Below are 13,447 nucleotides of genomic sequence, written 5' to 3'. Positions count from 1 at the left end.
TTATCCCTAACATGAGGGATAATGTAGTTCAAGTTATAATCGACTTAAAACTTTTTCTACGACTTGTTAGTCTTAAACGTATTTTTAAAAATGATGAGTCGCCTATACCAGTGTGTAGAAAATTAAGTGTGTTTATGCCTCTATTATGCCCTATTCTAACAGCCTTTTTCAATATTGTTGAACGTGAGCTACAGTTATATTATAAGGGAAATGTTGCTAATAAGAAAATATATAATATAACATATCCTGAGTACCTAGCTCTAAAAGAATTGCAAACCTGTGATACTATTATAATAAAGCAAGCAGATAAAGGGGGAGCAATTGTAGTTATGGAGAAGGATGTTTATTTTAAGAAATTTAAAGAACTGTTGAATGAGGTTAATACTTTTAGAAGAATTTCATATATGGAAATACAGAAAATAATCGCTGAAGTGAATATGGCTATTTATGAGTTACAAATAATTAATGACTTGAGCCTAGAATTGTTCAACTATCTAACTGTTCCTTGTCTGAGAATACCCCAGATTTACAGTGTTCCAAAAATACATAAAGATGCTACTGATCCACCCCTGAGACCTATTGTTTCAGGATGTGGATGGGTAACGGAGCCTATTTCAAAATATATTCAAAATGTATTAGGGCAATATCTGCGAATATGTTCTACAGTACTGAAGGACACAAATGACTTTTTAAATAGTCTGCATATATGGCAGTTGGATTGTGATTTGAATGAGTATGTTATGGTCACCATGGATATTACCTCACTGTTTACTGTTATACCTAACGCCTATGGTGTTAATGCCATACGTAATTTTTTGAATAGTGAGGTAAAGATGTATGGAAGAGAAATTGAAAGTGTATGTACTCTTTTGGATGTGGTTTTGGCACATAATGTTTTTATTTTTGATGGTGAACCATACTTGCAGCTTACTGGTGTGGCAATTGGTACGCCCGTCGCTAACACCTATGCTAATCTAGAGCTATATGAGTGGGAGAAAAGGGTGATATTGAGTAAAAATAATCAGTTTAATGAAAAAGTAGTGTTTTATAAAATGTAGATGATTGTTTTTTGTTGTGGAAAGGTTCCTTTATGGAGTTAGAAAGTTATATGCGATATCTAAATGAGTCGACCGACTTTCTAAAATTCAAGATGGAAGCATCTTATGATAGTATAAACGTTTTGGATGTAACTTTGTTTAAGAATGATAATAAATTAGAGTCTAAGGTTTATAGAAAGGAGGTTGATGCTCTGAGATATGTAAGTAAGGATAGTATGCATGCCCCCCACGTATTTAGAGGAGTATTGAAGGCGCAATTTATTAGATTGAGTAAGTTAAATACAGTTGAAACTATATTTAATGAACAGGTTGAAATTATGGCTCAAGAATTTGAAAGGAGTGGCTATTCAAAGCAGTTTATTAATAAAGTTATTGAAGAAGTAAATGAAGAGAGGCAGATAAAGTACAGACCAGTTCTATTGGGAGGTATGACAACATGTGAGGGTAACTCACATAAAGAAGTTAAACTAGTGAGATATTTGACAACTTATAATTTGAATACACGTAATGTGAACAATATAATAGAAAGGAACTGGCCAGTTCTATTAGCTATGCCTGAAATAAGGTCCATTGTGGGGGATAAACCTAGGTTTGCATATAGAAGCTCTGAGGCATTAAAACAAAAATTATGTTATAAAGATTTTAAAGTAACAACTAAGGGAGCTGATAAGGTATTGGGGACAAGGAAATGCTATAGCTGCTCTTGCTGTAATGATTTGTATACAGGTGAAAACATATTTAAACATCCTATAAGTGGAGAGGTTTTTACGTTAAGGACAATGACAACCTGTAATGAGGAAAGGGTAGTTTACCTAGCTACATGTACCCTTTGTACATCATTTTATGTGGGTAAAACCACTAGGAGGTTAAGAGAGAGAATAGTGGAGCATAAATCAGAAGTCAGGAGAAAAATATTAACAAATGCTTTGAGTAAACATGCTATGGATAAAGGTGAAAATCATGTTTTTAAGTTTAGGGTACTGGCTACAGTGGAAATCAGTATAAGGAAGGGAGATGTGAATAACTGTTTAGAATTGAAGGAACTAGAGTGGATTATTAAACTTCAGGCAGATATGCCTCCTGGTCTAAATAATGCTGCCAGTTTGAAGCCAGTGTTGGTTAAGAAACAGAGGGAAAGGCTTTAAAATGAATTTATGTATCTATGTGTATGTATATGTGTGTGTGTGTGTATATATATATATATATATATATATATATATATATATATATATTAATATATATATATATATATATATATATATATATATGTATACTATTAAAGGAATTTTATAAAGTATTTTTTATAAACTTGGTTATTATAAACATATATAGTATATATATTGTGAGTTAGTGTATATTTTTTTAGTATAGATAATTACATATTTGATTGTTTATTTTTTGTATTAGTTTTTATCAAGATTTGTGTATGTGTGATTTTTTTACTGTTTTAATTTTTTTATGTTGTGCTTTATTGGTGGATATATTACAATATGTGTTTTATGACATTATCTCTTTAAGATTTAATTGTTAGTTTAGGTTGTGGGATGGGCTGAAGCATGTGACTATATGATTTCTCCTATTTAAATGTTGTATTGTTGCATTTGTTTTATACTGATGAAGGGTGTAGACCCGAAAGCTTTATGTAATAAACTTTTTGGTGTGGTATCGTTGTGTATCGCTTGCATTTGGCAGTAGCACCATTGTTGTTTTAATAATGGATTTGCCCATGGTTGGCTTTGTTTCATCACTCAGGCTTCACCCTCATGACTAAACCATATCAACCATGGGTAAATCCAGCATTATCCACACCTAACCATGGGTTATTGCTATAATATTTAATATATCACAAAATAATTGTAAGTATTCACATAAGTACAGATAAACACTGATGTGAATACCTCATATTAGACTACTCAATTTAAATTATTGGTGAAGTTAGTAATTCTTGTACAAATATGTCCTTCCTTCCTGAAACTGTCTACCTGCTACCTTTGCTATTAAGATCAGCACATGAACAGGGAATCCTCTCCCCACCCAACACCAGATTTTAAGGTGCCTATGAATGTATCATCTGGGGAATGTTCAGTAAAGGCTGCAACAATTTCTTCAATTCATTACTGAAAAAGGAAAATTAAGATTGTCAGGGCATGACCATAATTCTGAACTGTGATGCAATGTTTCTGGTGCCTAATAATGCCCAATCCAGCTGTGCAAAGACAGTGCACTGTTTCCTTACATTAGGCGTGCTTGAGTTGTAAACAAAATGTTACTAAAAACACGCACCCACAAAAATAAATAACTAAATAAATAAACAAACTCATATGTATATCAGCAAAGAATCGATATTAGTAATTTATGAAGTAGTACAGGAGTAATTCATATACATATGTTAAGAAGCATCAATTCATATCAAAACATTCTCTGTGAATGAAGTAGTAAGAGATCATCTAGTGGCAATTTCAAAATCAAATAAGTAAATGTTTACTCAGATCATAAAATAAATCAGTATATTTTGAAAACACTTATGAGTTCTTCTTGTCAACATATTTCTCTTTCTGTTTTTTTTTTTCCCATTTATGTTCCTTTTTTCCTCTGTCCAGAGATCCCAGGAGCAGCTCAGCCATGTACCTCCTAGGTAAGGGTCTGCTCAACAAATCCTGCTGCCCAAATGGGGACATCATTACAGGTTTGGGATGGTGGCTCTGCCCCTGTGGACTCCCACATGAAGGGCAACCTGGAAATCTGACAACACAGCATGCTTTAGGAACTAAAAAACAAAATGATCAGGATAGCCAAATGGTTCCGAGTATAGCTTTTATCGCAAAACCATTTAAAATATTAGCACTTTCATCTAACTTATTGTAGACATCTTCATAGAGAGAAAAATACCTAAAAAGGCCATAACATCATGAGAACACTCTAAAATAGGCCCTTTTTTGTCAAACAGGAAGTATGTAACAAACAGGAAGTATGTAGCAATGTATCAAAAAATACCACTAAAATTCTTAAAGTGACCTGGGCAATTTAAAAGTAACTTGTGCTGTTTAAAAACAGTAGTGAAACTTTCTTAAAATGACCTGTGCAATTTAAAAGTAACCTGTGCTGTTTAAAAACAGTAGTGAAACTTTCTCAAAGTGACCTGTGCAATTTAAAAGTAACCTGTGCTGTTTAAAAACAGTAGTGAAACTTTCTTAAAGTGACTTTTGCAATTTAAAAGTAACCTGTGCTGTTTAAAAACAGTAGTGAAACTTTGTAAAAATGTAAAAATGAAACTCGCTGTAAACAAGCCAAGCAAGAAAATATCCACTTTGAAAGTAAAAATAGCATTCCACTGCTGAATACTGTAAGTAAATAGGGCAATAATAGATAGCTTACTAGGGGCAGGTATTTTTGTTATACATCTAAAGTTGTTTACTTTGCCCAGTGTCAGTCATGCACAGCCTTTTATATAGGCAAGACCAACAATTAACTTAACAAACGTATTTATCAGCATTTGTATAGCATTAAAAAAGGGAAAACAAAAGTGCCCTAGCAAGGCAAACAATAAGCTGTGAGCATTTTTCAATGTTTTGATTTTCTATTCTTGAAAGGATTGCAGATAAAAACAACACATGGGACTGGCAGAATTTATTACTGCACAAAGAATCATGTTGGCAGTTACGTTTGGATGCCACTACTGTACCAGGTTTAAATGAAGCAGCATCCATTACTAGTGAACTGAAATATAAGGCTTCTAAACTTTGAGTATGACTGCATATTTTAAAGTTGTTTTTTCTGCATCCTATTTAGAGTATTCAGTGGTGGGTATAAAAAGGGGCTGTTTAGAGTGTTCTCATGATGTTACGACCTTTTTAGTTTTTTTTATTTCTTTTTTAAGATGTCTACAATAAATTAGATGAAAGTGATAATATTTTAAATGGTTTTGCAATAAAAGCTACACTCGGAACTGTTTAGCTGTCGTGATCATTTTGGTTTCTGGATATACTTGGTGTACAATCTGCAGTGGCAGCTTTTGCGGTTTGGTTTATGCCTTTAGAAGTGGATGAGGCAGCAGTTAAGCAGGTGGTTGACAAGAACCTGCAACCCATGCAAGCTTCTTCCAGTGGATTCAAGACTCACTAACCCGGTCAGCGCTAACCATAAAACCACCAGAGGCCTCTACCCTTACACCATCTGGGTCCCTCTCTCAAGGTCCATTGGGCAGGGGATAATTGAAGTCCTCCAGACTAGGGTGTGAACTGTACTTCAGACTTTTTAGATATCTACAATTACTGCAGCTCAGAGCTAGTACTATGCATTTGTGTAAACAGACATAGCACTCCTTTGTGAATTACTGGAAAGTAATGTAAAATACTTTTCTTCTTTGAGGCATCCTGGCGCTTGATTAAATAGAAGGAGCAGCGAGGAGAAATAAAATGATGTATGAATGAAGTATTTGAAAACTAAGACTGGAATACTTGTTGTTCAGAATCAGAGCAATAGCTCCAGGCTACAATATTTTTCTGAGATGTGATGCTCGTTATATGTAACTGATAGACATAAATGTAAGTAGTTAGGTTTAAGATTTTATTTTTGGTTGTGTAGCTAAAATTCATAACCAAACATAATTACTGTGTTTTCCCATGGTAACACACACTTGTGATGCATCTACACCTCCTAGTCAGACTTCATAAAAATGAAGCAGGAAAAGGCGTAAAACAGACAAAGCAATTGTTAAATGATGCTTTCTCTGTATGTGTCATTCTTGGTGCTGGATTAAATAGAAGGAAAATCACTTTAACCCCAAAACTTGACTTTTGGATGGAGTCATACTTCATCTGAAATCATATTTCAGGGAACTACGATTTGTGAAGTACAATATGCTCAAAGCAGTTTCACTATCGAACCTGTAAAGAAAGCAGGCTCAGATGTATGCATTTCAAAACAATTTACAAATAGGAAGGGTAAATGTCCTGTTTCTTTACAGGAAGTTGCTGAATCAAGATTGCCAGCATGAGAAGGGTAGAACTCCCTGAAAGTAAAAGGAGTCTTCCAAAAAGCAGGTTATTATCAGAATTACCGAATATGTATTTTCTGTGGGACAGGTCCGCTCACACTCCTGTTTGATATAGCAACTCTGATGTTGTTCCACTGAGAGGTAAAGTGACTTACTTCCTAGCAAATGAACTATGTTGCAGTTCTGAGTGCTGAATCTACTGTGAAAACTAAGTTAGAAGCCTGTATTTGAAATATCTCTGTAGCTCCTGAATTAGCTCATCATTCTAGTTACACTAACAACCTTGCTGTCAAGCCAATGAACATTAATGTAGTCACAAACTCCCAAATGTACTAATGCATATACATGCCTAAATGTACAGATATTGTACATTTTTAAATATATACTCTTCAGATGGTACTGCATCTAGTTTACTAAGAATAGTAAGGAAATTATATTTAGCAGCAACTACATTTTAGCAAGCAGTAGAATTATTTGCTTTGTCAACTTGTAGTGTTCTATTTTGCTGCCTTGTAAAAACTTTGAAAACACAAAAAAGTTGAAGGATATTGTACAGTTATGTTATTCATTTAAAAACTCAAATAATTTGTATGCCTTTTATCTAATCTAATGGTCACACGATTTCATCCATAAAGACATCTGGCACTGGGAACAATGTCGCTTGGAAGAACTTCTCTGCTCTTCTCTTCTCTACCCTCCCCTCCCTCCCTTCCCTTCTATCCTCTTCTCTATATTAAATTATTTGCAGAAGCCCCTCAGCTATGCATAGATATATTTTCTTCCTATTTTTTGTATTTAGTTATTTGTTACCTGGATGCACCTTGGCTGTTTTTTTTTAGCCTTGACCAAAGCTATGCTTAGAATAAAGAAGAATATATACTGATATGTAAAGGAAAACACAGTAGCACTGTAGCATGTACAGATTGTTCAAGTATAACGTAAGCACACATACACATAAATTGCAGAGGAAATTACATGTACATAAATTGCAGAGGAAATACCATCATTACTGATACTACAGCACTGGTATACAATTGTATTAATAACAAAGCTTCTGCTGTAGTCTTATGAATTCTTATTGTAGAGGTGGAACAAAATCACATTGAGATAGACACAGAAATTGATTGAAAATTTGTTAGAATATAATTAGAGACAACAATGGGGGTCTCATAGGAAATTCTGGAACTTATGTAAGATATTAAGTCAAACATCTATTCAGATTGTTTCAGTATCAAAATGCAGGGCTTGTTGGTTAACCTGAAGATAAGTGAAAAGGAGGTTTTTAAAGGGAAAAAAAACAAACTGAAAAGGGAACATGGGGAATTTCTGACCAATATGATATTCTCATGGCAATGCTGCTCATCATGTGACAGGATGATGATGAAACAGACATTCAGTGAAGATGGATGGATAGTGGAAGAAGATTGTTGGGCAGGCAGAATTGGGTCTTTTGAAACTTTTACATCCTGAACCACTTTCTTCCTACAGTTTCTCTTATGAAATCAGGGGAATATGTACGTGAAAAGGAGAATGAGATGAGGGAGGTGTGCAGAGGATGCTGCAGATGGTGTTTCCATTACGGACACGTATAGGACTGGCTCACAAGTAATGAATTTTTTAGCTTATGCTTTAGATGCAAATGCCATTAATATTCTCACTACAGTCTCAAATTTTATATCCACCCCTTATCCTGTTCTAGAAGACATTAATTTGGATTTATACAATTTTTATCTGGAAAACTAAGTTGAGACTGTTTTTCTAACGCTCATCTTTCTATAAAAAAAGATGCACTAACCAAAAGGAACAAGGCACAGATGTTGTATGAAGTCCCCTAGTTTCTGTTTTCTGAGCTGGTGAAGAAGTGTTGCTTACAAAGACCTATGGGAATTCATTAGTAAATATAATATATTCTCATCTGGAAGGTTCTTTTATAAAAACAAACAAAAAAAAAATAACAATAAAACTTTGAATGTGTTTGAAATTTTTGAATAATAGCATGTCACAATTTGACAAAAAAATTTCCTTGAAAAAGTTATATGGCCTAAAATTACAGTATTTTGTTTTCCAAGCTGACAAAGGGAACAGCTTTGTTATACTTAATACAGAAGATTACTGTAAAATGTGGTGCACTTTTTTGAATAATAGTGGTGAATATGATATGTTGGTCAAAATCCATTGGAAGAATTTTATTTACAACTGATTAGCATGTACTGTAAGGAGAGGACAGGAGTTAAGTTTCTTTACCAGTGATAATATGAGGATTTTATTTCCACATCCACAAGATAAAATGCTTTGCTGTCTTCCCAATATTCATAACAATCTCATTTATCTGCTTGAGAGATTAATTGTTTCAGAACTAGAATCATATCAATACACTACTGTTTTACTGATCAATTCTGTTGTGCAAAAAATTCTCTTAAAATTCCATCGTATATTAAAGGTACTGCACAGGCATTAAAATGTATTCAACATTCAGTGATAGAAAGAATACATTTTAATTCACCTTAAGGATTAAGAGTTATAGTCTTCCATTCCTTATATTAAAGTACAGACAAAGAATAATAGGTGAAAGACTCTAGTTACCTTACTTTGAGATTTGGTGTTGTTGTTTTGTTTGATTCCTAATGTGTCATGTGAGAGTCATTATCAACAGATCAGGGGAAAATGTGATGGGGGTTCATATGCCTTTTATGGAAACAACTACATGACAAAAATAAAATTGGTGATGAGCACACACATGGTTCAAGATTTTACAACAATAATCTAATTATTTTTATGGTTGATTGAGGATATATTATTTTTGCGCAAGTGTTCATTGAGCGAATTTGATGAAGTTTATGAGTTTATAAATAATAATTCTTGGTGTTTTCATTTACATGGGAAGCAAATGTCTGGATGTTACTCTTAAGGTAGTCAATGCTGTGTTTGTTATTAGCACATTTTTTAATAAATGAATATCAACAAATATTGTTTTGAATGCTCACCATTCACATTTATTAGATCCATTCCTATTTGGGGAAATGTTAAGTCCTTCAAGGGATACCAGAGTGGAAAAGTACAAAGTGATTTCTCAGGAAGTAAAGAAGAGACTGATGGATAGAAGTTATAAGCTGGATATGATTTTAATGGCAGATAGAACAGTGGGGTCTTTGGTTTTACAATGAACACCGCTTTGAAAAAAAAAATTATAATTTTCTAATAATGAACAGGGCAAAGACACTATAATGCTTGTACTCTTTTTATATGTAAAACAAACAAACAAAAACCTCATTTTCAGAAGAAGTGAAAAAGTGAAATCTTTGTGGTATATTCTGAGAACAGATTGTGCTTTTACTTATAGGAAAACTGAATATTGGTGGAATGCTATCATTCAAATTCCATCCTCCCAAGCCTTAACAAGAACTTGTTTGTCTGAAGTACAACATTTGTACGGCACTATGTATGGGGAGCTGAGTGGTTGTTAAATGGAAGTTCAGAATTCAAAACTAATATATGTATAGTAGCACCATGGTGGTACAAGATGTTCTGAATTAGTTGAGGGTATATTTGGGCAAACTATGTATAAGGTAAAATTTTGCATACAAAAGAATATTCATGGTATTAAGAAAGGCAATTGCGTTAGTCCATTAGTTGCAAATATTTCTGAATGACACATGAATGAAATCCCCCTTTTTCAGGTTTTGTGCGTTAGTCCCTCCTTCCCTTGAAGATGTTATGGGGATTTCATACTATGTTTGAATAATTTGAAAGAGCTATTTATTTTTCAATACAATACTTTGTGTCCTGGGGGTTTGAATAATGAGATTTGTTGGTCTTACTTAATAGAATAATAGCTCTGGAGACAATGGCATATAGTTATACGTTACTGGGATATATTAACTTAATTAATATTTTTGTAGCTTATTAATGCAGAAACAATGCAATGTGGGTTACTGTTTTATACATTCTTTTGTCATACTTTTGGAATGGTTCTTTAAATGATTTGAATGTTCCTGGTTTTCCAGACTCTAGATTGGAAAGTTGATTGAAATGAATGGCATTTAACAAGTGATTTATAAATTAATGATTTTTTGATTTCCCTGAAGGCATCATGCAGCAGAGGTTATTATGATAAACTTCATGTTTACAGGGGTAGTTTTATTATTTGCAGTTTAACTGACACGAGAATATACAATGTATTTAGTTTGTTTACTCGGGCAGTACACTGATCATAATATACCATTTTTAGACGCAGCCTGGGTGAGAAATTCACAAAAAATAAAACAGAACCAATTCATAAACATGGAGTAATCACAGAATGTAGAAAGTCCCACAGACATTTGAATCAGTGGGTAAATATTAACAGATTAGAAAAAATAAATGTAGATTCATTTTACTAGTAAATATGAGAGAGAAACAACAGGTAAAAACAGAGGGTCAAAGCAAAAGTGATGTAGTTTGGGAGGGAGTGAAATGATGTAGGTGAGAGTTGAGTTAGTTGTTTTATATTCTTAGTTCATGGGTCATTGTTTGTAATACGCAAGGGCCCAAAGCCCTACAAAAGTGCAGACCCGGGTTTAATTTAAGGCTAACTAATTAATTTATAAAATTAAAGAACTTTTAATGATGGCTAATTACCCACAATAATAATTATGACCTTTATTACTTAATAAAGGTAACCTATTCCATAGGCAGGCCATAGAGTGAGAAAGACATCTCAGCATTGTGTGGTAATTGATGATTGTAAATATATGTACTTCTCCACCTCTAGGGGAATGCAGGAAAGCTACATTCATCTGTACTCAAAATGCCTCATCCTGTAATGATTTAAAAGGCCAGGCACAGTTTTCTTCACAAATACCTTTAGCAAATTGAGTATAAAGCAATGTTCTCAAATCTAATGCTATATGCGAGATTTTGAAATGTAAGAATCACACTTTTTATAAATCTAAATACAGAAAAATAAGTTATACTTGATGACTGGTCTGACATATCCTGGAAAAAGTTCCTACAAATAGGTCCCACGACATATTAAATTTTGGGTCCTAAGCATTGTCTCATGAGTCCGTTCTGACTTGGGTGGAATGAATATAGCTCTTGCATATGACCACTATCTTGTGCATGTGAGTTTTCAGTCACTGAAGCATTCCTACAGATTACATGGCACTGGAGTTGAGCTGTTATGGAGATCGGCTGTGTAATCTATCAAATAGAATCTCTCCATATTAACAACTAAATGAATATTGGTGCATTGGTCTGTATGTATGATCAAAGTCAGTATGAACTCCTATGATGTCAAAGTTTCTGCCATTAAGCATTGTTTTTGTTGTTTTATTTGTGGTGTGTATTATATAGCCTTTGTTTACCCATTTTAAAGTTGCTCCTTCAAATAACTAACTTATTGACTAACTAAGTCCTGTCATATTCTCTTAGCCTTTTTCTTGTTTATCTGTGCATGAGGTTTGAATTTTATATTTTTATTAATAAATAATTCCAAGATCTTTATTTTCATTCACAGTATTGAGATTTACAATTCCCATGCAAATACAGGACTTGGGAATGGTATCCCAAAATATGAAGTACCACATTTGTCAGTATTAACCTGTAACCCATGACCTTTTAAGCAGTTATGTACTTTTTCCATATAGACATTACATGCATTCATATCACTAGAACAGGTAAATAAATCCCATGTTTTAATGTTGTCCACACATTTCACAAGTCAATATGAATCAGATATTAGAAAGAATGAAAAGCTCAAATTAAACAGAAGTGTACCTAAACTAGACCCACGTGAGACTAGTTTTTTTATCAGCACTTTCAGCACATATGGAGCAAAGGTCGGATGTGAGGACACTGAGGTTCGTGACTTTGGATGTGAACAGTCTCTTCACTGTGATACCCAATGATATTGGGATCAAGGCTATAGGGGTATTTCTAACAAAGAATGCAGTTCTGAAATCTGAAACAATCACCCAGATTTGTATTTTTTTTGTGGTTAGTCTTGTAGAATAATGCATTTTTATATGGAGAACAATACTACTTACAAAAATGGGGTGTCGCCATGGGAACAGCCTGTGCGAACACATATGCCAGCTTAGTGTTGGTACAATGGGAAGAGCTATATATACTACATAATAATAATCCATGGAGGTGTCATGTCAATTTTTACAAAAGGTTTGTGGGTGACCTTTTTATCTTATGGACAGGTATAGAGGGACAACTACAGGAATTTGTTTCTTACTTGCAGTCCAGCACCAGCTTTTTGTAATCTACAGTTAAGTCATCTTTATATAAGATAGCGTTCTTTGATGTCCAGGTATCAAAAGATGGAAAGGGACATTTACAAACTAAGATTTATAGAAAACAATGTTGGAATAACACTTTACTGAAACAGGACAGCATACATCCTCCCCATATCTTCAATAACATGATAAAAGGGCAGGCTATGCGTGCCTCGAGGTTGTGCATGAAAAATGATGTACACAATCAAGAGAAGGATTTCCTCTTGTCGTGTCTTGTGGAGCAAGGTTATCGAGATCAAGATATAAGAGGTGTGGAAGCAAGGCATATGTCTTGGAGAGCTGACAGAGCCAAGCCATGGTACAAGCATAATAATAACAAAGGAGCGGTTCCTGTTCCATCTATAGTGACACAATCTGATAGGCAGGTTGCTGACCAACTGAACATCCCAGGCTAATTCTCAAGTATAATAGTGATATGGATAAAATTAAGAAGGTGATACAGGGAAATTGGAAGATATCACAATCGGATGACAAAATCAAAGTGAGTGTTGGTACAACACCAATGTTCAGTTATAAGAATCCCCTGAATCTTAAGAAAATGCTTTGCAAGGATGTCGTGGGATGTTTTCCACATCAGAAGAATAATAAAGTTGGAAGTTTTCACTGTGGGCGGTGCAAGGGATGTACCTATATTGATACTTCCAATTCCTTTGTCCACCCGATTCCTGGGGTGACATATCGTTCTACTGATTATGCTGATTGTAGAATGAAAAATTTAGTGTTTGTCCTTCTATGTAGGAAAGACCAATCGTATGCTGAAAGAAAGGATTTTACAACATATTAGAGATATTAAGGCTAGAATGGTACAAAATACTTTAGCATTACATGTTCTGGTCTTTCCCAATCATTTTATGTTTATGGCACTTCAAATACGTGAGTTAGATAAAAGGGGTGTTGATATGATTTTACTGATGGAGCAGCTTGAAGTCAACTGGATAGCTGACTTACAAGTCGATCGGGCACCTGAGTTGAATAAAGTATTGCTGCTGAAACTAGTGTTAAGAGGGCATAGACCCAAGAAATGACTTTGATTGGTTGAATATTTTAATGAATGGATTGGATGCATTTTAGGGGAGTGTTTGGATGCAGAGTCTATTGGAAGTTAATGG

The sequence above is a fragment of the Protopterus annectens genome, chromosome 6.part0, assembly GCF_019279795.1.
Source record: "Protopterus annectens isolate FY-2018-M chromosome 6.part0, PAN1.0, whole genome shotgun sequence".
Lineage (NCBI taxonomy): Eukaryota > Metazoa > Chordata > Ceratodontiformes > Protopteridae > Protopterus > Protopterus annectens.
Note: the sequence above shows the minus strand (reverse complement) of the source record.